The sequence below is a fragment of the Papio anubis genome, chromosome 14 (genome assembly GCF_008728515.1).
Source record: "Papio anubis isolate 15944 chromosome 14, Panubis1.0, whole genome shotgun sequence".
NCBI lineage: Eukaryota > Metazoa > Chordata > Mammalia > Primates > Cercopithecidae > Papio > Papio anubis.
Window position 1 is genome coordinate 85,788,324 of NC_044989.1, and position 25,110 is coordinate 85,813,433.

The following is a 25,110-nucleotide window of genomic DNA, read 5'->3' on the forward strand; positions in this document are numbered from 1 at the left end:
GAGGCTTCATTCAGGAGGTACACGCTGAGCCACCCACTAAGTGCCAGGCACCCTAGAAAAGGCCGAATATTCATATTGTGACTTCACATGGGTCCTCTGCAGGGAGGAGCTGCCCTGCTGGCCACGGACCACGTTGTGAACATCACCCCCTGGGGTTGGAAGATGTGGTGGGCGGGGTCCAGGATCCAGCCGCAGGGAAAGAACCAGCAGGCAAATTGTGGGATCCTGGCCTGCCGAGAAGGGTTCAGGGTAAAGTCTTCAGTTTGCTTGTTCATTCATTTATTTAATATTTATGGAAGGCCTCACAGGGAGGTGACAAACTCTATAGACACATACACGGAGGAAGAGCACGCCAGGCAGAGGGAACAGCAGGTACAAAGGGATGGCACTTGGCAGGTTCCAGGAGCAGGCAGAACAGAGTGACTGGAGCAGAGTGGGCAAGGCTGGGGGGCAGCACTTAAGGAGGCACAGTCAGAAAGGGGACAGGGGGCCAGTCACAGGGGCATGCAGCCCATGGTGAAGCCTTTTGACTGTGAGATGGGGAGCAGTGAGGGGTCCTGAGCAGAGAGGTGACATGATCCAACCTTTGTTTTAACATAGTGCCATGGCTGCCATGATATAGACCGGAGGGGTCAAGGGTAGAAAATGAGAGACAGGTTGTGGGGCCACTGGGGCCTGGATGGTGGCAGTAGAAATGGGGAAAGTTCTCAGATTTTGGCGCCGTTTTGAAGGAAGACTGACAGGATTTGCTGATGGACCAAATGTGGGGAGCAAGAGGAAGAAGAGTTAGGAATGAATGTCTCCTGGGCAATGGGAAAGAAGGAAGTGTCATTGACAGAAATGGAGAAGACTGTGGGAGGGGCAGGTTTGGGAGGAAATAATCAGGAGCTCTGTTTGGGACATGTTGTATTGGAGATACTTTTTAGACATCCATTGGGGAGGGTGATAGGCAGTGGGGTTGTTGGGTCTGGAAGTCAGAGATGAGCTCTAGATTAGAGACTGAGACTTCAGTCATCAGCATGTTGATGGTACTGGAGGAGATCCCTGGGACTGAAGCTGAGAAAAAAAGAAGTCAAGGGCTGAGCCGTGGGGACTACAGCTTGTGCACACTGGAGAAAAGAGCAGGAACTGGCAAAGGAGACTGAGAAGGAGCAGCCAGAGAGGTAGGAGGAGACCTGGTGAGCACTGCTTTCCTGCAGCCGAGGGGAGTGTAAGAAGGAAGAGGGGCTGCTGCTAAAGGTCGAGTGAGATGAGGGCTGAGAAACAACCATTAGGTGTAGCAAAGGCAGGTCTCTGCTGTCCTCAGAATATAGACTTGGCACTCTGCTGGGTTCCAGGACAGATTCCAGAATAGAATCTGGTATCAAGACAGATACCAGGGAGAGGAGGCTCTTCAAAATCCCAGGCATGTCTGGCCCCCTAGGAGACTCAGGAAAGTCTCCAGACTTGGAACCTGAACTGGACTCCCTTATCTGAGAAGGTTGGTGTAATCAATAGTTTGGTGTCAGGCTCCCATAGAGAATGGGGTCAAGGGCCGGGCGCGGTGGCTCAAGCCTGTAATCCCAGCACTTTGGGAGGCCGAGACGGGCGGATCACGAGGTCAGGAGATCGAGACCATCCTGGCTAACACGGTGAAACCCCGTCTCTACTAAGAAATACAAAAAACTGCCGGGCGAGGTGGCGGGCACCTGTAGTCCCAGCTACTTGGGAGGCTGAGGCCGGAGAATGGCGTGAACCCGGGAGGCGGAGCTTGCAGTGAGCTGAGATCCGGCCACTGCACTCCAGCCTGGGCTACAGAGCGAGACTCCGTCTCAAAAAAAAAAAAAAGAGAATGGGGTGAAGCTCACTATGGCTCAGCACTGGCTTAGGATAGTGGGCCATAGGGGGTCCCCTTCTCGGATGGAAGGCTGAAGGCAAGCCTCTTCACCAGGTATCAGTCATCAGTCCCTCTTCCCTCTAAGATGGGCCAGGTCAGCAGATAAGGCTTCCCACTGGCACAGTGCAACCAGAAGCCCCAGATGGGGACCTGGAACCACATGGTTCATCTTTGAGCTACAAGATCAGGCCCGTGCCTGTTTAAAACAGACCAGCAGCTGCCCATAGACCAAAAGCAGTTTGTCAGATGGAAACAGTTAAAGGATGGCCATGTTCCTCTTGGGCAGTGCAGTGCCGGTTTTGGTCACCCAGTGACTGACCAGCTCTCCTTTGTCCAGAGAGATCTCCATGTGAATGGCAGTCAGGTACCCCCCTGTGAGTGGGGCTTAGGACAAGACTGTCCACAGTGCTGACTCAATGCAATGGTGTTACTGATTGCTGCTGCTAGTGGTGGTGGTTGGCTTGGTTCGGCCTCCAGATGTAACAGTGCCATCCGGGCAAGTGAAATCATGCATTGGGAAAAATTGATGATAGACATCTCAACACAGTTGGGTAGAGTTTCCCCTTGCAATTACTCGTAAGCTTCACAGGCTTAGTGGAATCTTAAAGTGCCCTCAAAGGAAAACTCAATTAGATCAAAGTGTATTTAATTACTTAATGAATTCTAAATGTGTCAAAATTGACAGGCAAGCTTGTTTGGGGGCCTGGGAGAGGGAAGTACTATGAAAAGTGTCACATGCCTTTCATGACAGAGCAGAAGGGAGCTCATCTCCCACACAGCCCCACCCACATGTTCCCAGATTGACATACTTAGGACTCACATCCATTATCTCATTTCATCCTCAAAATAGTTCTAAGAATTAAGTGCAGCTGGTATAATCACTCCTATTTAAATAGACAGTGAGCTTAGGCTTATTGAGGTGATGGATTTGCCCCTGGCAAGGTGAGGCTCTCCACGCAGGTCTCCTGACTTCTCCATCTGGCCATTGCTCAGTGGGGGACGAAGTAGCCCCTCTGACATGTGTACTCACAGATATTGCCATCAGCATTTATTAATAACAGATGAGCCAAGGACTCAGCAGAATTGCAATCCTAAGGACTCTCAAGCATTTCTCTCAAGATATTTGTTTCTTACCTCATGAAATCATGCATTCTAGTCATTATCTGATACATGTACCCCCATGATGGTTTTGACCACCACCCTCCTTCCCTCTTGTCCACTTGTAGAACGGGAGAATTGCTCTGTGCCTGATGTCATCATAGGTCCTGGCTACCCACCATTCTCTGTAAAGAGTGAGTGCCAAGAGCTTTCAGTGAGGTACATTCCACTGGAGTGGGAGGTTTTAGCAGCTCTTTCCTTCATAACTGAAACAAGTGATTGATTTTGCTATTACCAGGCTCTGTTTGTTCTCCCCGCTGGGTTTGCATCCCTACAAGAAGCCCCCTCTGTCTTTTTGCAGGTGCTTGAGCAAGTACACCTTGCTAGTGAGCAGTTCAACAGACTCCATTTTCTTAGAGAAACTGGTGAAGTGAACAGAGCTTACCAGGATACAGTCTCCAAATTAGCACAGTACGTTTTATTGTTATTAATATTACCATGACCACTATTATTAATAGTCTCTCCCTCTTACGCAAACACATTCACTCATATGCATCCTATTTCAGAAGGTTAATCTTGTTAAAGACTGACATAATTTTCACATTTTACTTTAAACACCGAATACAAGTGTAGGAGGCCAGAAAGCAACAGCTAAGTTAGACCCTAGTCCATAAATTCCAATCCCTCATAAGAAGAAATCTCTTCCAATGAGACCTTTTGTTTTTCCTGCCCCAAGGTGAATGTTTTGAGAAACTTTGCATCAAATCAGTTCAGATACTTGTCTTTAACTTGCAAAACTTAAACAAATGGACTTTTTTCTACTAGCACTATTTTAGGATTCACAGAAAATCCAGTCTCCTTCTTAAGCAGTTGAATTTAGGTTTTTGCCAAAATTGTGAGGGTTTGAAAATCGGCTTTAAATTTAGAGCACGCCTATGGTAAGGTTGTGCGGGTGTCCTATGGCTCTGTAGAATTAAGCATTAACATTGCAGCTGGATTCTATTTCTTTGTGAACATGCAAATTAACATCTTCAGTGGCTTCCTCTGCCTGCATACTTATATCAGCCTCCAAATGTGTTATTTGTTATTAAAATCACCATATTTATGTGTGGAGGTTTGCGGTGACTTTCCCAGATGCAGTGATCCTAATTGTAACCATACAGGTTATTCAAACATAGCTTGGGTATTTAAAACAGAAGTGAATCTAGGCCAGCATGCAGTTAGTTGAGTGTAATGTAGATGTGAAAGGAGTCCTTGTGGCCGGTAGTGTTCGGTTCTGTTAGCTCCAAGAATATATCTTCCTATGGTGATTAAATAATGTGCAACTGACCTGGGTCCTTCCAGGTACCTACTTTTAAACCAGGAGTCATAATAGATTTATAAATCTGTAGGCTTTACTGGTATTTGCTTTCTGTGAACAGGAAATCTAGGGAGGCTGCTAACTGCCCCACTGCAATATGGAAGGCAGATGTTCCCCAAATGTGACTTTGGGGGCTCTCTGGGGTTTAATAACAAACACTTGCTTGGTTATTGGGATTGGTGCTTCTTCAACTCACACGTCCATGGGAACCACCTGAAGAGATTGTGTAAATGCAGATTCTGCTTCAGTAGGGCTGTGATGGGGCCTGGAACTCTGCATTTCTAACACAATCCCACATAGTGCTGATGGTACTGGTCCAGGGAGCACACTTGGAGTAGCAGGATCTGGAGCCAAATAAATACAACCCAGTCTCCAAACTAGAGCGGACAGGCCCCCAGGAGGCTGTTTCCCTGGGCCCTGGATGTTACCAGCCTTCCCGTCCCACTTATACACACTTACGTTTGCAGAGGAGAAATGGTGAACACCTGACAACATTTGTTTGATTTTTATCATCGTGAGGCCTTTTGGGAGGGAGGAAGAAGAGTATCTCAGCCAACCACCAATTCCCACCCCCAAAACCATCAAGATTGTTAGCATTGTGCTTGTAGTTTTCCAAAAATGTACATGAACATGGCTGATCCACCCACTTTGGCCTTGCCAATAACAGAGGCAGCTCAGCCAGGAGTGAGTGATTGGTCCAGAATAAACCCACCCAGGTGGCAGTCAGTTCTTTACTGCCCTGTTTAGACCTGGCCTGAGGATTGACATTTCCTTTAACTGTCTCAAATGAGAGCTATCCTGGGCTGCTTCCAGCAACCCGCGCCTCCTCCCAGACTCTGCAATCCTGTGGGTGCTCCATAAATACTTGTTGACTGACTTGACTCATTCCCTTGGGGAGGGAAAAAAAACAAGAGGAAGTAGGGAAAGGGGGAGTGAACTTGGTTTTCTTTCTCTTGTAAGTATCATAAGGAAATACCGAGCCTGATGTCTGACTGTTGGCAGAATACGACTGTTTGCATTCTACAAAGTAGCATTTGAAATCTTAGTTTTTATTTTTCACTAGTTGCAGTTTTTCTCTTTGGGTAAGTGGAATTTCCAACTGGAGAACCCAGCAGGAGAACCAGCTGCTGCCGCTGCCACTACTGCTAAGGAAGAAGTGGTCCCTCGCTGGCCTGTGCTGGTGTGGGCCCCGATTCTTGTGCAGTTACCCTTGCATGGGTGAGCAGAGACCTTCTGGGTTTTTGCTGTGGCGACACCCAGTTTTTGATTGTTTACAGGCTGAGTTTTCCCTAGTTGTTCAGCTGGGAGAATCTGAGGATGTATTTGTTCTTTCCTAATTGCATCCTGGGCCTCTTTCCTTTTTTTCCCTCCGGAAGTGGAAGGCATTTTTCTGCCTTGACAAAGTGTACCAAGCAAAGGGGCCTGTTGTACTCCAGAACCCCCTTCTCAAGGGGACCTCAGTTGCCACTCACCTGCTTTTCTGGGGGTCTGTGGAACCTTCCTCACAGCCTGCACAACTGTCTCCCTTAAGAACCCTTCCTAGTACAAAGCCTCCATAAAACTCATTTGCTCTTGAGTCTTAGCTCTGGTGGAACATATCCCTGAGGTTTTTTGCACACTGGGCCTCCATCCAGGCCTTTTCCTGGGAGAGTAGAAAACTCATGGGCTCTAGGGGGTGGGGAAAAGCCCTCAGTTCTGGATCTGGAAGCATCACTTACCAATTGCAGCCATGAGCAAGGTTTTGCTATTCTGTGCCTCAGTTTCCTCATCTGCGAGAAGGTGATAACACTATTTCTTTATCCCACTGTGTTCTGAGGAGTGAGTGAGTTTGCAGTGTAAAGACATAGGCAGTGCTAGGGACAGAGAAAGGTAACATTTGTTATTGTTGTTTTTCTGTAGCATTTGTATCTAATGCAGTAGACTGTGTGCCCAGTAAATGAGTCCTTTAAATTAATGATAGAAAGAGAAGTGGGGAAATGGGTTATAAGCAGTGATGTACTGGTAAATATTTAACAGTCAGCTCCTGGTGGGGAGGATTGTGCCCTGATTAGTGTTTGCCAATTTCCATGATGTAAATACTCTCCCCGTGGCTGATTTCAAGCTACCAGTGTGACATCCCTGAACACTGAGTTTGAAGGAGATGCCAGTACACCAGTGCCAGCTGCTCTGGTTACTACTGGAAGGCATCTGCAATAGATCAGAGCCATAAGGCGCCCACCACCCCTGGCCTTCTCACCTTGCCACACACAGGAATTGGTAAGTGGGCCTTTTAAAAAAGCACTTGGTAATATATTAAATATTAAACATAGACTAGTTCGAAAGTGAGATTTTTTTTTTTTTTTTGAGACGGAGTCTCACTCTGTCGCCCAGGCTGTAGTGTGGTGGTGCAATCTTGGCTCACTGAAACCTCCACCTCTTGGGTTCAAGCGATTGTCGTGCCTCAGCCTCCTGAGTAGCTGGGATTACAGGCGTGTGCCACCACGCCTGGCTAATTTTTGTATTTTTAGTGGAGACGGGGTTTCGCCATGTTGGCCAGGCTGGTCTCGAACTCCTGGCCTCAAATGATCACCCACCTCAGCCTCCCAAAGTAGTAGGATTACAGGCGTGATCCATCATGCCCAGCTGAAAAATGAGATTTTTAATAAGCCTGGCTAGCTTTGTATTACACTATTTTGTGTTTTGTGTGTGTTAAAAGCTCCCAAGTTGTGCCGTCCCCTGCAAAGAAAGCCCTGAATGCACAGAATTAGGCACATCTTGAAGACAGATAACCTTTGAGAGAGACCTTTTGGAGCCACTAAAGGAAGGCAAAGGAGAAACTGTAGTCTCTGAGAATACTTAGTGTTCAGACTGAGCAGCAAAAAAGTGTTAAAGAAGTAATTAACAGCTGGATTCTAAATAGCAGCTAAGAGTTAGGTAGGGGCCTGAGAACATGGCTTGAGGCCACCAGAAGGTGGGAGAGAGATAAACCAGCCTATATTTAGGAGTAAAACAAATGGCAGGATCAGGGCCCTACTTTGTATTTAGGAGGTTTGTGTGGTTTGTTTACTTGGGTTTTGTTTTTTGCTGTAACTAATTTAACAATTTAGGAGTGGAAAGAAAAATTAACCAATTGATCTTGCTGTCTGAATAATGTTTTGCAATAACCAAGAATAGGTCAGTGGACCAAGTGGGTAGGTCACTGCCCTGCTTAATGACCCATGTCCGGATATTATTATGTCTAAATTATAATCAGCACTCATTTCCATTGCACACAAAGAGAAGCTTGTGAGGAAGAAATAAAAAGCCTTTGCCTTTTATCGTGTACAGTATATAGTGTAAACAGTAGGGGCCTAATACATGTTTGTTTCCATAAAGGCTTTTTCTAGCAGCTGTGATCAGCAGAGGAAAGGACCTGCCTAAAGTCATCACACTGCTAATTCGGCCGAGTTAGAACCCAAGTCTCTGGGCCCGGCTTGAGGCTGTTTACTTCTTCAGAACAGAGGGGACCATCTGGATATAAGAGCTGAAGGAGAGAGACCAGACCAGAGCGTCTAATCAGGTCGCTCTTGTAAATCGCCGCTTTTTGATAGTTCCCTGTGACTGGCATCTGATTCAGAAAATGTCACAAGAAGTTGCCTACTGCTTGCCCCTTAAACTAGCTGACGGTTTCCCATTCAAGTTCAGATTGCAATTCAGAGACACTCTAGGCTAGGCGCAGTGGTTCACACCTATAATCCCAGTACTTTGGGAGGCGGAGGCAGGCAGATCCCTTGAGTCTCAGGAGTTTGAGACCAGACTGGGCAACACAGCAAAAGCTATCACTACAAACGGTACAAAAAATTAGCCAGGCGTGGTGGCACATACCTGTAATCCTAGCCCCTTGGGAATCTGAGGTAGGAGGATCACTTGAACCTAGGAGATCAAGACTGCAGTGAGCCATGACTGTGCCACTGCACTCCAGCCCAGGAGACAGAGTGAGATCCTTTCTCAAAACACATACACACACACACACACACACACACACACACACTCTCACACTCTAGATGCTTCTCTGCTGCTGTGTGTGCATTGGGTGGTACAGTGACAAGAGGGCTGGGGGAGGCAGACGTCACAGAAAGGACTCTGAGGGAAGTGAGTGGTGCACCCAGGGAAGCTGGGGCCATGGGTGGTCCTCCCACATCCTTCCCGCAGGCTAGCTGTGCCTCTGGACTCTCGGTTGTTTTCATCTAAGGAAACTTATTTTGAAGCCATATTCATGGCAGCTGCAGGTACCCACCCCTGAGCATTCGCAGGACTTGTAGATAATTCACCTACAAGGTCTCAGGCAGTTACACCCTGTGATAATTTATAGCCACCCGTTCAGGCAGACAATTCCACATGAGCGTTTGCTATCACCCTGCTACCCTGACTCAAGCCTCAGTGTGACCCATCGGCATGGCCTCTCCAAAAGAGGTCCGTTCCCTGGGAGTCTGGGGAGTCCCTGACTCCCGGGAGAGTAGCAGAGCCAAGAAGGGGGAAAGACCACAAAGGAAGCGGTGTGTTTTTGAAGGAGTGAATGTTTTCTACAGCCCGTTTCCAAAGAACAGTCTAGAAATGCTTGCACACAAACAGTGTCATCAGAGTAAGTGTGTGGTTTGCAAGCAGCCCCCACCACAAGCTCCGTGAGGCCTGTCCTTGCCAGGGAGCCCAACCTCAGCCCCTAGTGTCTAGCTCCCCAGGGAGCTTTTCTGAGCACTAGTCCTCCCTTCTCTGGGCCCAGATCGGCAGGCTGCAACTTCTAGGGCTGAATGGATGGCAGCTGAAGGAAACAGAACGGCTTTCTGATTTTAAAACCTCAGAAAACCTAAAAACTTGATCTCTATTGCTTACTTTAGGAAATTTTAGGCCCTTTCTCAGAGGGCCTAAAATTAGACCTTCTCCACTCCCAACCAAACCATGTCATGACATGGAAGAATGTGGTCCCTGACCTAATGACCCATTTCTGTAAAAATGAGGTAGGATGTGTAGACAGTGCAGTAAGACTATGGAACAATAGACCATGAGCCAGTGTCACCTTCAATGTAAACATTAGGGATCCAGGCTTCTGAAGAAGTGTTGGAAACTCTATTAAACCCAAATAAGTTTGGGATTTTTCTTTCTGTAGCATGCATATGTGGCTTAGTATTTGATTTTAAAAATAGGATGTTCTTGGCCATTTTCATGAATAGTTTGACAGCCAGTCAGAAGTGTAAATGTCATTTTACCTAAATGCAACTGCTGTTGTTCCTAAGGACAGAAACCCGCTCACATGGGGGTGCGGGGAGGTCTGGTCAGTTGGCTGTTTGACCCACCTGGTTACGACCTCCATGCTTTGTCCTAAGTTGGCTGGTTCATGCTGGCAAGTCAATGCAGAAATATTGGTCAGGTTCCTACTAATTGTAAGGATTGGGTTGAACGTTGCAGGAGGTAAGTAAAAGATGAGTGAGGTCATGACCTTATATAGGAACTGCCTGTTGCCTGGTCCACCAGAGCCACAACACAAGTAGTGGAACTGATCTCAAGGCAAGGAAAGGTTAGTGTCACAAGAGAAGAACAGTGAGCTTTGGAGCCTCAAAGAAAGAAGGGTGTTAGGCTATCTCCCTGACCTTAAAAGAAATCTTCCCCCTTTATACTACCATTATAAGAGTTTACCTACTCCAAGCCCTGTGCATGCTAAGCGTTCACTCAGTTAAACCACCACACAATCTTCGGAACTAGATTATGCTTTTCAACATGTGGGAGCTGAGGCTCAGAAAGATTAACTTTAGATAAGGTAACGACTGGTAAAGGGTACAGTCGTGATTCAGTCCTAGCTCAGCCAGATCCCACTGTCATCTGTGACTTTGCAGGGTGGGAGGGAGTGGCAGCAGGAGACTGAGTGGGAGCCCTTGGGTCTTTGGGATGGTTTCACCTTTGGAAGATCCAGGCCCCTCTTGCCATGAGAGTCCCACAAAGGGCTCATGGCCTGGAGCGGGTGGAAAGGCAGGAAGCCCAGCTGGGCATGGAGCAGCTGGAGGAGTGCCTTATTTGAGGCTGCTCTTGCCTCATCTCATTAGGGATAATCATTTGTAGACTTGCTGCCACTGCAAACCATCAGCCCTGCTCAAATTTTCCCTGCAGCAGTGATGATGAAGTGATTCCTTAAAAGAACTAAGTACTAAGAAGTGATTCCTTAGCAGAACTGCTGGGTAACACAGTTAATTCAGACTTGGGATGGATGTCAGTGTGAAATAGGGGGTCTTCTGAGTGATAAAACCTTTCAAAAGGAGCACAGGTTTATTGCTTCTGAACTTCACCAGGAATTGAAGCCAGATTGGCAAGGGGGTTCCCTGCACGAAGTCATCTGTGTGTCTCTTGTAGGTCAGTGATGCTTTTTCCTGCATCTGGGGGCTCGAAGGTTGTTTCATGGCCATTTAGATATTCCCCTTGGAGTCTTGCTTGCAGTTAATCTGTACTGTCTGTAAAAAGGGTTTGCCTAGCAAAGGTAAACTCCAGCACCCCGACCCACATTAATGAGTTTTGCCTGTGTAAACCACGTTAATTGTGGTTGTTGCTTTTTAATTGTCCTGAAGTTTCTTGTATGTTAACTGCCCCAGGCTAGAACTCTGGTTTCTGTTTCCGTTGGGGGCTCTATTCTCACTCCTGCCCAAATAGCCTCACCCGTGTGCACTGAGATCTGCTCCTCTGCCCCCAGCCTGTCTGGCATTAGTACTAAGAGAATGAAGCTCAGAAAAACAGCCTCACTGGCCTAGACGAGGAGGCACAGGTATGTGGGGAAAACAGGAGTGGATGCCGCAAGGTTTTCTTGTGAGAGTCTGAAACTACCAGGTCAAGAGAAGAAAGACTTCAGATTGTCACTGTTGGATGTCCTAATATGAGGAAGGACTCAAACAGAGCTGTCCGCAGCTGCAACTGGCTGTCTTGAGAGGTGGTGACCTTTCTCCAGAAGGGTGGAAACTGTAACCAGACAACTACTTGGTGAAGCAGCATACAGAGAGATCGCCCTTCTGATGATGCGCCCAGTCTGAGGCCTCACTAGGCCAAGAGTGCGTCGCCTGGGAGCTTGTTAGAAACTTACCATCCTGGGCCCCACCACACACCTCTTGACCCAGGCTGCATCTTAACAGGATCCTCAGCTAATGCATGCAATTGTTCACTGCCAGGGCCTCCAGTTCAGGACCAGGGTGCATGAGCATCACCTGGAGGAGATTTTTAATACAAACGCAGAGGCTGAGCTGCTGGCCTAGGACATGGAAGGATCATTCCCATACCTCACAGTCCAGCTCTCTCCCCATTCCCTCCCCGCTACGTGCTGTTGCGTTTCCAAGTTCATGCCTGTGTGCACACCTGCACACAAGGGAATAGGAAAATGGCTTTGACGTATTGAATCATGTCTACAAGCTGCTTCAGTCAGGGTTCCTGCTTGCTGAGAGACCAGACAGCTTTCCCAGGGAGCCCCAGGGCGCCCCAGGGCAGGGGCCTGAGGCACCTGCTTCCTGTTACGTCCCCTGAGGACTCCGCTTTGCCAGGAGAAAGGAGAAGCCTAAACAGGGTGGGCCAAGTCTGCGAGGCCTGCCTAGGACTGCCCTTTGCCTTCCCAGCGCTTCAGTCCCTGATCGTTCAGGCCCCTTGTAGGCCAGAATGTCCCAGATTAGATGGGATGGGAAGGGTGGCCCACATTAGGGGAATACCCTCTTCGGTCCCACCTGGGGCAGGTGCCCAGAGCCAGGAATGAGCCACCTGTGGTGATTCCTGTGTGTCTGGAGTCTGGGAGCCCCTTGCACTGTTGGCCAGTGGTCACTGTGCAGTGATTGACTGGGCTCAGAGTCTGTAGCCTTTGTCTCAGCCCCTGGCATCCCTCCCCGGGGATCATTGTCTGGGTTGGTGGGTGTTAATCTGCAGCTCCTGAGAAGCTGCCTGGCAAATGGGAGTTTAATGTGCAAACAGCGGGGAGCATTGTCCATGTGTGAGGCTGGACAGCAAGTGGGAGGGAAATAGTTAAAAATCCTATTCATGGCCCAGGAGGGGAGGAGGGGTGGGCGCAGGAGCAGGCCCGGCCTTGTGCTAATCTTGCTGGAATGTAACTAGTTCGGGCAGTTTCTGGCTTCGATGTGTTCTGGGGCCGGTTGGCGTCCCCCCAGTACATAGACGTTGCGTCCGCGCGCCGAAGGCTGCTCTTTGTGTTCTCTGCAGCCACAACTTAGAGGCGACCAAGTCAGACTGCTTTAAGTTGTAAGGATGGGGAGGGAGGAAGCTCAGCGAGGCAGTTGTGCTATCCACGGTGGGAGAATCCACAGGCTCCTTCTCTGTTGGAGGATTTGGGTGGGGGAAGGGAGTGGGCAGAAGAGAATGTTCAAGGAGGAAGACCCCAAACCTGTTGGGTCAGGCTGCTCAGCTGCCTGGAGGCCTGGGAATGCCTAGGGGGAAGCCCCTGCTTCCGGACACACAATCAATTACATACAACAGTGGGGCCTTGTGTGTGTGGGCGGACACTGGGAGGAGTCGGCTCACAGCTCATGTTTTAATGCTTTACAAGGAGAGTGTGTTCATGCATTGCTTTTGCAACTTATAATCAATTTAAAACATTCTATATCTTGATCTAAGCTGGTGGTTACATTAATATTTACATATTGAACCAGGTGTGGTGGCTCATGCCTGTAATTTGGGAGGCTGAGGTGGATGGATCACCTGAGGTGTCAGGAGTTCGAGACCAGCCTGGCCAACATGGAAACCCTGTCTCTAATAAAAATACAAAAATGAGCTGGGTGTGGTGGCGGGTGGCTGTAATCCCAGCCACTTGGGAAGCTGAGGCAGGAGAATCCCTTGAACCTGGAAGGCAGAGGTTGCACTGAGCCGAGATCGCACCATTGCACTCCAGCCTGAGTGACAGAGTGAGACTCTGTCTGAAAAAAAAAAAAGAAAAATACATATTAAAAATTTACTAGAGCCTGGGCAACATAGTGAGACCCCCACCTCTACAAAACATTTTAAGAATTAACTGGGTGTAGTGGCACATGTCTGTGGTCTCAGCTACTCGAGAGGCTGAATCAGGAGGATCACTTGAGCCCAGGAGTTCGAGGCTACAGTGAGCTCTGGTTGAGTCATTGTACCCCAGCCTGGTCAACAGAGCAAAATCCTGTCTTAGAAATTCATTGAGCCACATATGAGATTTGTGTACTTGCTTGTATATACATATTATACCTTAGTTTTAAACATTTTAAATTAAAAAAAGAAAAATCCCTCCTTCCTGACCTTCCAAGGCCTTGGCTGGCCAGCACAGCTGCAGGAAGGAAGAACAGGGTCCCCGGCGTAGCTCCGCGGCATCCTCGGACTGCCTGGTGGAGTTTGCGCTGAGCTCCCACACCCTGTTTGGAAACAGAATGAAGTTGCACAGCAGCCAGATTCTGGGGCTTCCCCACCCAAGTTTGCCACTTTGCTCACGGGATTTGAAGAAAGCATCAAAGGCAGCAGCTTTAGAAAATAGCTCCAAGGGCCCCACTTGGTGTGAGGTCACCTTCTCAGCTCACAGAGGGCTGTGGTGCCAGCTGCTGGCCACACATGCCCACGGGGCTGCTCTGGCCCTGCCTGACCCTGACTGGCTTCCGCATGCACCCCATGGGGAGCCCACGCCCACTGCACGGCATACCCACCAGGTGCTGCTGCCCTCCTGAACTCTGTGGGACACGCTGCTGCCCACATGGGGACTGCCCCGGAAGCAGGACCCTGGATTGCTCCTCTGCTGCCTGCCCCCTCCTGCCACGTAGTGAGGGTTCCACATTATGAATGTCATGATTCCTTCCGGCTCTTGATTTTCCATGATTCGGGATCAGGAAATGATTTTCCTCTGAGTATTTTTAGGCCATGAGACTCAGTATAACAGTCAAATCCTGGCTCCACAACCCCTAGCTGTGTGGCCTTGGATAAATTAAAATCTCTCTAATCTTAGTTTCCTCATATGTGAAATGGGAATAACAACAATACTAAACTCAGTAGGGCTGATGAGGATTAAGTGAAAACCAGACTAATGTTGTATTCATTATCTGGGATAAAGGTTAGCCTGTATCATCATCATAATCAAAACCACACGCCACAGTGTGCCTCACAGTCCAGTGAGCCGAATCCTTGCCTGTGCACACTGTACCCTTAGACCTGAGAGGGGGGCCCTGCTCTGACCACCCCAGCCACTTCCTTCCTGACCAGACCGGGAATCCACGGAGCTGAGGATCCAAAGAATGGGATCCCGAGGCTTGAGAGCCTGCCTGGCTCTTCCCTGGACATGCACCAAGCCACTGGTGTGCACACCTGTAGATTGAGGTGGGGGGCTCACATTTGCCTGGGGCTGAGCTTTATGGGGGGCTGAGATGTCTGGGGTGTTTCCATGTGTGGTCCCAAGACCTCGTAGGACAAGATGGAACGGAATGGTGGGGGTGCCAGGTCGGGCTCTCTTACCACCACCGCATTCTGGTACAGAACCCAGGAGTCTGGGAATTCTAAATTCGAGCCTGGCCTTTTCACAGCATTCATATTTGTCAAGGGAGGAGGACAGAATGTATTTAACAGTTTGTCAGCTTGAGTTACAACTTTTACATGTGTAAGCATATGGACTTACATCTATGTTCTTGTCCCAAACCCTGCAGATATTGGGGTTGGGGGGCTGTCTGCATGCCCTTCCTTTCCCAGTGGGTGACCATCACTGACCTCTGAGACTTAAGACAAATTGTAGCCATGCCCACCTCCGAAGCTATCTTTAGGAAAACAGTGTCCTAGGTCCTTTCAGTTCAAAACCCTTGCTTATTTGTTAATAGGAATACATTGGTTCTAGAATAGAGCCTTGCCCTGTGGAAACTGCCATCTGTACTCTCCAAGGTCTAGTTCAGATCCCACCTCTTGGCTTCACTCTGTAATACCCCCACACTCTGTGACACCCCCACTCTATGACATTTACCATTTGGGACAGAAGCCCTATCCTCCCTACCTATAGCTGAGGCCACCTCCCAAGACACATCGTCATTCTGTCCCCCACAGCACCACACACAGTGGCTGCGCATGGTGGATGCACAGTGAGTATTTGTGGAATGAGCAGCCGAGCCGCTGCAGACTGATGAGTGTTCTGGGGCCTGTGTTGGTTTTCTAAAACTGCTCTGTCAGTAAGCGCGCCCCCCGCCCCACCCCACCCCAATCCCCGTGTAAATATATTCAGATCCTAAAGAAAATCAGGCAGCCACCCTTTAAAAAGCCCGATAAACCCCTTCATTTGTATTATCTTTGGGCAGAGTTTGCTCGGGAATTCGTATCTGTAGGAGATCTTAGTGCTCGCTGCTGGGAGGCAAATTGTTCGCATTCATTTGTTCTTTCAGTGGCTTGGCCCTATAAAGCAGAGGTCTGGCCTGAGGGAAAATTGTGAAAGAATCTGAGTTTGTCTTTGGGGTAGAAATTAAACAGCTTCTCTAGGCCTTGCCCTCAAACTTCAGCCCTGTTTACTATTGAAGACTGTATGTCTCAAGGGGTAAAGAGAGCCGTGGGATAATGGAGACTGAAAAAATGTTGAGATTTAGCCATTTTGTTTTCTTTTTTCCTTGGAGAATAATCTTTTGGGAAAAACTTGGATAGAGACCCTTTGAGCCATACAATTTTTTAAAGTTGAATTCAAGCCTCTAGTCATGGCTTGATTCGTTTTTTTCTGAACAATGAACAAAGAAATGCTGGTAGAGAGCCTTGAAATGCAGGGATGTTGAATGAGGAAAGGAAAAAAGAGGGCAGTGAATGTTCCTGAGCACTGGCTGGACCCTGCAGAAGCTTCTGATCATTCTGGAGGTCCCCAGAACTTGGTGGCAGGGACACCAGATATTGTGCATATATGAGGGGAGGGCCTCTGAGAACTCCCAAGAGGCCCCCAGCACCCCCAAGCTGACCTTTCACCGTTGGCACTAAACTGCAGGCATCTCTCCTTTCTCCATTTCCAGATGCAAATTGCAGCACCTGGAACTAAGACAGCCCTGGAGGGCAGGACTTCCAAACTCACCCCCATTCATTAAGGCAAACACTGCTTCATCCACAATGTTACAGTAACATCAGCAAGAAGAAATGATGATCATGGGCCGGGTGCGGTGGCTCAAGCCTGTAATCCCAGCACTTTGGGAGGCCAAGACGGGCGGATCACGAGGTCAGGAGATGGAGACCATCCTGGCTAACACGGTGAAACCCCGTCTCTACTAAAAAATACAAAAAACTAGCTGGGCGAGGTGGCGGGCGCCTGTAGTCCCAGCTACTCCGGAGGCTGAGGCAGGAGAATGGTGTGAACCCAGGAGGCGGAGCTTGCAGTGAGCTGAGATCCGGCCACTGCACTCCAGCGTGGGCAAGAGAGCCAGACTCCGCCTCAAAAAAAAAAAAAAAAAAAAAAAAGAAATGATGATCATGGTTGATAGCTGTCAAGTGCTTACAGCGAACCAGTTGCTTCCAGGGCCCTTCTCTATTTAATCTTGGTATGGCGGTGTACGGTTGGCAGGGGACTGGAATTTAAGCAAAAGAAGAAATACTGATATTTCCAATTCATCATTTAAAGAGACCTTCTACGTGGCCGGACACGGTGGCTCACATCTATAATCCCAATACTTTGGGAGGTTGAGACGGGTGGATTGCTTGAGCCCAGGAGTTCAAGACCAGCCTGGGCAACATAGTGAGCCTCGTCTCTACAGTACAGGAAAAAAAATAACAGGGCATGGTGATGCGTGCATGTAGTCCCAGCTACCCGGCGATAGGCGTTGAGGTAGGAGGATTACTTGAGCCCTGGGAGGTCAAGGCTGCAGTGAGCCAAGATTGTACCACTGCACTCCAACCCCAGGGACAGAGTGAGACCCCATCTCAAAAAATAAATAAACAAATAGACTTTGTACGCGAGGCCTGGCCATTTGTTAACCCGTGTGAAAGATGTTTCGGTGGCCATTTAATGAACATATGTTGAATAATGTGCTCTACTGTGTAAGATACAAAGGGAAAAAAGATACAAAAGGAAAAAAGAAAACTCAGTATCACCTCAGCCCCTTCTGATAGAACTGGTGTGTCCAAGCGGCAACATCCTAAAATAGTTGTCCTCCACTCTGGGATGTAAAAGAAGTTCTTCTGGGATTTGGTTTTATTACAATGACCAAGAATTTGCCCTCCCTCAGTTATCACATCTACTGTGACAGGCCCTGCACCACGTCCTGTGAGATCCTACCTGCCAAGAACCCGTCTGCCATTTCTCATTAGTATCTTTGTGGTTTGCAGTCACCTATGTAGAATTTGTACACATACTCAAGTGTTACTAGTTTTCAATTACTTCCTCAATTATTGCTGGGGTGTATGTGTGCATGTGTGTGTGTGTGTGTGTGTGTGTGTGTGGTATTTCGTAGCCAGAGCTACAAAATGTATCTCCAATAATATTAGTAGAATTTTTTCAGCCCCTAAAACCCACCGTAAAAGTTAACTATAATAACAAGGCCCGTAGGCCTGTACACAAGGGCATTTGGTTTCTATCGAAGTGTATTACACAGGCCAGATCTCTGGATTCTCCACCTCTGGAGAGCTGTTTAAAGCAGGCATTAAAAGGAAGATCATTTTCAGTGCGTTTGTGATAATGAAGCATGTGTGTGCTCACGAAGGATACCTCCCTGGACAATGCCTGGAAGAGGACTTTGTGAAGTGGAGGCTGTACATGATTCCACCAGCAAGCATGTATCTCGACAAAGGTTGTAAGGACAAGAAGTTGTGCCTTAGCTGTAACCAAAACCCAGCCTAAGCAATCAGGTGAGTTGAAGTAGATGTTGTCAAAGCTAGAAAGAAGCCAAGCATGGTGGCTCACACCTGTAATCCCAGCACTTTGGGAGGCTGAGTGAGGCAGTGGGATTATTGAAGCCAGGAGTTTGAGACCAGCCTGGGCAACATAGCAAGATCCCATCTGTTTAAAAAAAATCAGCTGAGTGTGGTAATGTGTGCCTATAGTCCCAACTACTCAAGAGGCTAAGGTGGGAGGATCACTTGAGCCCAGGAGGCCACAGTGAGCCATGATCATACCTCTGCGCTCCAGCCTGGGCAACAAAGCAAGACAGCGTCTCTTTCTTTTTTTTTTTTTTTTTTTTTAATACAAACAATCCCATAGCATTTATTGCCATCTTGTAATAATCAAAACAATATGAATAAATGTTCATATTGGATAAAGGACATCTAAAAACAAACTGTATCCTTCTCAACAATTTCTCACTTCATTGATCATTTCTGGTTGGGGACACTTTGTAGCAGAGTAATATCTCCTTTTAGTATGGTCCAACCCAGTTTTCTTGACTTTGTTTTAGAATGAATCTCTTCCACATCATCTAATAACAAGGTTCATATACTCATTAAAACCAGTGATACAGCCTTCTATCCACATATTCCCTTGCTCATAGAGCCACACCTGAATCCACGATCTATTTTGTAAGTATCTGAAGATGAGGTTGATGGGCTGCACCATAACCTTCTGCACTTTCTGGCCCTGGCCATGGTACGCCATAGTGGAATTCCACAAAGAGCACACCTGCACGCTGCCTCTGAGAGCAACTTCCAGAATCAAGACACCGTCTCTTAAAAAAAAAAAAAAAAAAAAAAGCCTAAAAAGAGTAAGATGTAGGCTTAGGGCTGCCTCCCCTGAGGAATTCTTTTGGATCCCTCTAGCCTCTGACCAGCCAAGCAGAATATGGAGAAAGGAGTCTATAGAGGCTGCTGTCAAGTTCAGGGTGAAAATACGAGCATTTCCAAGCATTTCATCAAGGACTTGTTAAAGATCCAGGTTTGAAGTCTCCGAGGAAGACTTTTTTTAAAGATGTTGCCAAAAGGAAAAGAGATCAAACCAGCAGAATGAATTCCCCATCATATACATGGGGGATACCCAGGAACTCACAGGGTCTCTTGGGAACTCTGAAAGCAGTTAGAGAACAAGCATATGGGTTGTAGTCCCTGGAGTTGGAGCCTGATGCCATCCTCCAGTAAGTTCTCCAGCGGATTCCCTCTGGAAGGCTACTCACGGACCCGGGGAGAAATGACACCAAGAGTGGGGAACTAGAGGCTAACACTGGGTACCTGCTACTACAGTGGCTTCAGATACCCTACCCCTACCCCAGATTTGGGCCAGACCAGGGGCTATGGAACTCCAGAAAGAAGGGCCTCAGAGAGAGAGAGGGAGAAGGAGAGAGTGTCATCTACATCGTGACAGTTGCACACTTTCCACATGCAACTGAGGAAAGCTCAGGTCCCTCAGCAGCCCTTTGCCTGCACTTGGGCCAATGATCAAAGGTACCCAGGGTGGTGGTCCAGTCACTGGCGAAAGCATGGCAGCCTTTTGGCAAAAGACTTGGGGGCATAAATAGTGAAATACTCAGAGAATGGAGTAATTGGCTGGCTAGAACATGAATGGAGGGTGTTGTTGGGAATAGGCAGTTGGAGATGGGAAGGGTAGGCCAGGGCCTTAATGCCCACTGAGCAGTTAGGTTTTTTACTGCAGGCATTGGGGAACCACTGGAGCTTTTGTGGGGGTGGGTGGGGGTGGGGGGGAAGTAGCGATCACAGGAAGGGTGGGCTGGCCTGGGGAGGTGCTGCAGGCAGGAGAACAGCTCAGTCTTTACAGAGGTCCAGGGCAGTGAGCAGCAGAGAGGAAGGGAAACAATTGGAGAGACAGTCCAAGTTAGAATAACAAGACTTGGTCCCCTGTCAGTTGTAGAGAGTGAGGGAAAGAGAAGAGGCCAGAATGATCCCCAAGGTTTGTACAATCCTCAGGGTGACCGCATGTCCTGGTTTACATCATCGGTCATAATTGTTAAAGGTGTTCCCTTTCACTTTCAAAGGAGCCCTGGTTGATAGGATAGAGGAAACAGGATCAGGGCTGGATTTCGATGAGTCTGTATGGGATTGAGCTGCCTGTAGCACGGTATCAAGGAAGCACTTGGAGATGAGGAGGAAGGCTGGAGCCAGCTGCAGAGATGAGCATGATCACCGAGTGGGTGCCAACCCGCAGTGGGAGGAGGAGACTATCCAGAGAACACCAGCTTTCGAGGCATAGGCCAAGGCCCTGAGGAGCGGCTGGAGGGGTAAGTGGAAAACCAGCCGAAAGGGTACCCCAGAAGCTGAGGGACCTCTTAGGGAAAAGACCTGGAAGATGACATTGGGTTTGGTAATTAGGAGGTCAGCAGTGGCCTTAGCGAGAACAGGGCCAGTGACGTGGAAGGCAGGTGGCAGTGGACTGAATGATTGGAGGGAGTGGAGGGATTGACAGTGGGGGTTTGAGGGTTTTGTAAAGAGCTTGTAAGGGAGAGACGGCCTCAGCACCGGGCCCATCCAACTGTGGGTCTCCAACCAGTTGCACTGATTTTTCCTGCCCATTTTTCCTTCTTTGAAGGGAAAAATGGAAATTGAAGAGGAAGAAATCGATGGCCCATTTGAACCATGACTTTGAGTTTAATTCAGCATGTATTTGAGTGACTCTGAGTGAGTACTCCTGACCTCCAGGAATGGATAGAATGGAACATGGAAAATGAAGGTGAATCAAATGAGAATTTGGCCAGTGGACTTACAAAAAAGTGTTCAAATGGGCCACACCTACCCAGTCTGGTGCTGTGCGTGCATCACACGTCCTCGGACATGAGATGGAGTTGTCACCTGGTCAGTGATTGGGTTTCAGAGTCTGGGTAGGAACTGGGGGCTCAGGAAGGAAGTGGCAAAGATGTGGAATTTTCGGGTCATCATCAGGCCTGAAGAAGACCTGATCACCACCCAGTCTCGGTCCCCAAACAGCTGCTTGTGAAAGTTCTGTAACCAACCTCACACACAGGATATGCCTAGAATTGGTGTTCTACTAGGTCACTCAGGAAATGACGGGGGATTTGAGAAATGTTTTTAGAGCTTTTGTGCTCTGAAATGTACCCTCCTTCCCAGCCCAACTAGCCTAGCCTGGATGCTTGAAATTCCATAAAGACCAAGCCCTAGATTTGATTGGAGAGTTGGGGGAATGCGTTGCAGCCCCTCTCCCAACCCAGAAAGAAGGCATGTAATGTGCTAACGCCGTTAGGAATGTTTATAGCATATGGGTTATGATAGTGAATTTGTCCAGGAAACCATCAGGAAACTTGTGTGGGCATTTCCTGTCTCACCTTCTGATGGCTAATTTATGAGGGCTGCTCTCAGATTAGAGATCCTCCATTTTTACCAGAAACTTCCACCTTGAGCCTTATAATGGATCCGCTGGAATGAAGATATGTATTCTAGGCAAGGATTTAGGTAGCGGAGAACCATGAACCTGGCACACCATGGCACTAAACAGTGTTTAATTGGTAAGTGGGTTTATGCTTGCTCTGGGCTGTGAAAGAAGAGTGTAAAAGAGCCAGGACCATAGATCCAGGAAGGTCATCTTTGAGAGAGAAGCCCAAATAATGGGTAGAAACTGCAGAAAGTTATGGAGGGGTAGGTGTGAGCATTTGGGGACCACTCTGACCTCACATTAACATTACCTGGGAGCTATAAAAAAAAAAAAAAAAATAGATGCTTGAGCCCCACCCTGGAAGAGTTAAATCCTAATGGGGAAGGCGGACAGGAATCAGTGTTTTTAAAGCTCCTCCCAGCAACCCTGATGCCAGTGAGACTGAGAACTAGCAGACTGGGTTGTCTTCTCTGGTTGAATTGGCGTCCAGACCTTCCCCCAGAGGGGAATCCCTCTGGAAGGGAAAGAGTGGAGGAGAGTGTCCAGGGCGGGGCTGTAGAGCGGACCCTTCCTCAGCCACGGAAGGACTCATGCAGCTGGCAGTCACAGCACTTACTGGCCCCAGCTTATGTTGCCCAGGAACCATTGAAGGGTTCCAAATGGCTGAGGTCACATTTTTCCAGGCCGTAATGGGGACTATTGGGAAGGTTGTCAGGGGCAAGACCCCATTCAAAAGAAAACAGCACTCAGAAGTTCAGAAATGAGAGGCTGAATATTTGAATATAGACTTTACTATTTTTTTTTTCTGAGTGTTTTTATATATTTAAATTTTTTTAATTAAAAAGTGATTCCCATTGCATATATTTGCATTTACCTTTTAAAATCAATGCATGTTTAGCCAAAAGAATAAAATAAAAACACCCATAATCTTGTCGCCCAGAGAGATAAGTGCAACTCACCTCTTAATATATATTCTTCCAGATTTCTCAACACATACATAAAGATACCTGTTTTACAAAAGTAGGATTCAATACATGTTTTTTCTTTTTTTAAGCACTCCCCATTACACAGATGGAAATACATGTTTTGTATCTTGCTTTTTCATTTGACAGCGTAAACACCTTTCTGTTTCTGTAAATAACCACCTGCTACATAAATTCAGATATCATAATTGTAGCATAAGGCATTGAATATCTTTCAGCTATTATAAACAGCTCTTCAGTGAACATCCTTGCATTCTATATTTTGCTTGCATCCTTAATTATTTCCTTAGGATGCACTCCTAGAGACAATAAGCCTTGAGAAGACTTGATACATACTTCCAAATTGCACAAGAAAGGATTTACTAATTTACTTTCCCACCAACAGGGTATTAAAAAGTGCCTGTGGTAATTAAAGGGGGAAAAGGCCACTGCCAACATGAGAGACTAAAAGTAGTTAACTCATTACTGAGTTCATAACCTCTTTATCTCACATTCTGCAAACAAATGGGAGTAGAACCCAGAGATTTTCCTTGATGGCTTGGTGCCCAGCCCAGGACTTTTGTTGTCTGGCCCACCAGGTCACCGGCTCTGGGGTTTTCACTGCAGCAGGTATCCTTGTCCAGGGCCTTTGTTTCCCGCTGGTCATTGGCCCAGCATGCTTCCGGTGGGCACTTGGGAACCACCAGGGGGCAGTGTGGAGCTGTTGAGCATGCTTGGCATGCCTTCTGGCTTATCCATATTGAAATTTTGAATAGTACAAGTATTATTTTGTTGTGTTTTATGACTTCTCAGATTGGTATTTATAATATTGATTTGCTTACACTAGTATTTCATCCCTTTCCAATTATTTTTATGTTTATGTGTTGTAAAAAAAATAACCTAATCCATCATAGCTCTTCTGTAGCTGGAGGCCAGGACACCTGGGTTGTTCTGATCCCAGCTCTGCCGGTGTCCTCCGTGACCTTGGTGGGACAGCTCACCCCATGGGCCTGACTGCCTTTATCTGAGGAGCGCCAGGATGGGCTGCAGGAGTGGTGTGTTTTCTTCTCTTCCAGCACTAGCATAATGAAAGGATTAAGAGTTGGCCTTGACTGGGTGTGGTGACTCATGCCTGTAATCCCACCACTTGGGAGGCCGAGGCGGGAGGATCACTTGATTTCAGGAGTTCAAGACCAGCCTGGCCAACATGGTGAAACCCTGTCTCTACAAAAATACAAAACTTAGCCGGGTGTGGTAGTATGCACCTGTAACCCAGCTACTTGGGAGGCTGAGGTGGAAGAATCACTGGAACCCGGGAGGCGGAGGTTGCAGTGAGCCAAGATTGTGCCATTGCATTCCAGCCTGGATGACAGAGCGAGACTCCATCTCAAAAAAAAAAAAAAAAAAAAAAAAAAAGAGGTGGCCTTTGGGGCTGCGCGTGGTGGCTCACACATGTAATCCCAGCACTTTGGGAGGCCAAGGCAGGTGGATCACTTGAGGTCAGGAGTTCAAGACCAACCTGGCCAACATGGTGAAACCCTGTCTCTACTAAAAATTCAAAAATTAGCTGGCATGGTGGTGCACACCTGTAATCCTAGTTACTCAGGAGGCAGAGGCAGGAAAATCACTTGAGCCCAGGAGGTAGAGGTTGTAGTGAGCCAGGATCGCACCACTGCACTCCAGCCTGGGTGACAGAGAAAGACTCTGTCTCAAAAATAAATAAATAAACAAACAAATAAATAAATAAAGAGTTGACTTTGAGATAGACTTGGGCAAGTTAGTTAACCTTTTTGTACTTTAATCCCTCCATCTGTTAAATGAGGATAATCATAGCATCAACTTATAAGGGGGTTAAACAAAATAACACATGGAGTATCTGGCACAAGGTAACTCATCGCTAAATGTTTTCTTTAAAGAAATCTGTTTATCCAAGATTTATGCAGACAGTTTCCTGTCCTTGGCTTTGGCACATACTTATTTACTTATCTGAAGTGATATTAATATCAAACAGAGTATGAATTTCAGAAGTGCTATATTCCACAGCAGGGTTGAACAGCAGAATCCCAGCATCAAGGCCCCCAGCTACAAAAGAGTTAGGATGTTTTTGCTTATTTTTTATAATATATTAACTATAGGGGAAAACATAAAAAAAATAGAGGCAGATATGATATCGGTAAATGTTTTTTATTTGATCACTTTAGGTAAATGGAGTCTTACTCGCCTGATAGGGTCTCCACTGGCAGCGGACCTTCCCATTCCCTGTATCCATCATTCTCCCAAAAGGTGATGGTTTCTCTGTTCTCACCCTAGGTCAACTAAATTAGGGTCTATGGCAACAACCCCAGGAGTGTGACCACTAATTGCCTTTGAATACAACATTTCCACTAGAGCTGCCTGGGAGGCAACACCTCCAGAGAGAAGGACTTGCACCTCTAATTTGGTTAATCCTAGAACACCCTGCAGTAGTCATCAAGCACCTCTCACAAATGTTATGCTGTGCTAAAGGCTGTGGGGACCCAAAGGGCAAATAAGATTGGATGCATTTTTTTTTTTTTGAGACGGAGTCTTGCTCTTGTCGCCCAGGCTGGAGTGCAGTGGTGCGATTTCGGCTCAC

The 25,110-nt window shown here is 47.5% G+C and overlaps 1 protein-coding gene and 1 pseudogene across 1 annotated transcript in view; one reads left to right on the forward strand and one right to left on the reverse strand.

Moving 5' to 3' along the window:
* TCF7L1 (transcription factor 7 like 1) overlaps window positions 1-25,110 on the forward strand; it is a 179,022-nt gene that overhangs the window by 111,145 nt on the left and 42,767 nt on the right. The window lies entirely within an intron of this gene.
* LOC108581694 lies at window positions 18,438-18,858 on the reverse strand (annotated as a pseudogene).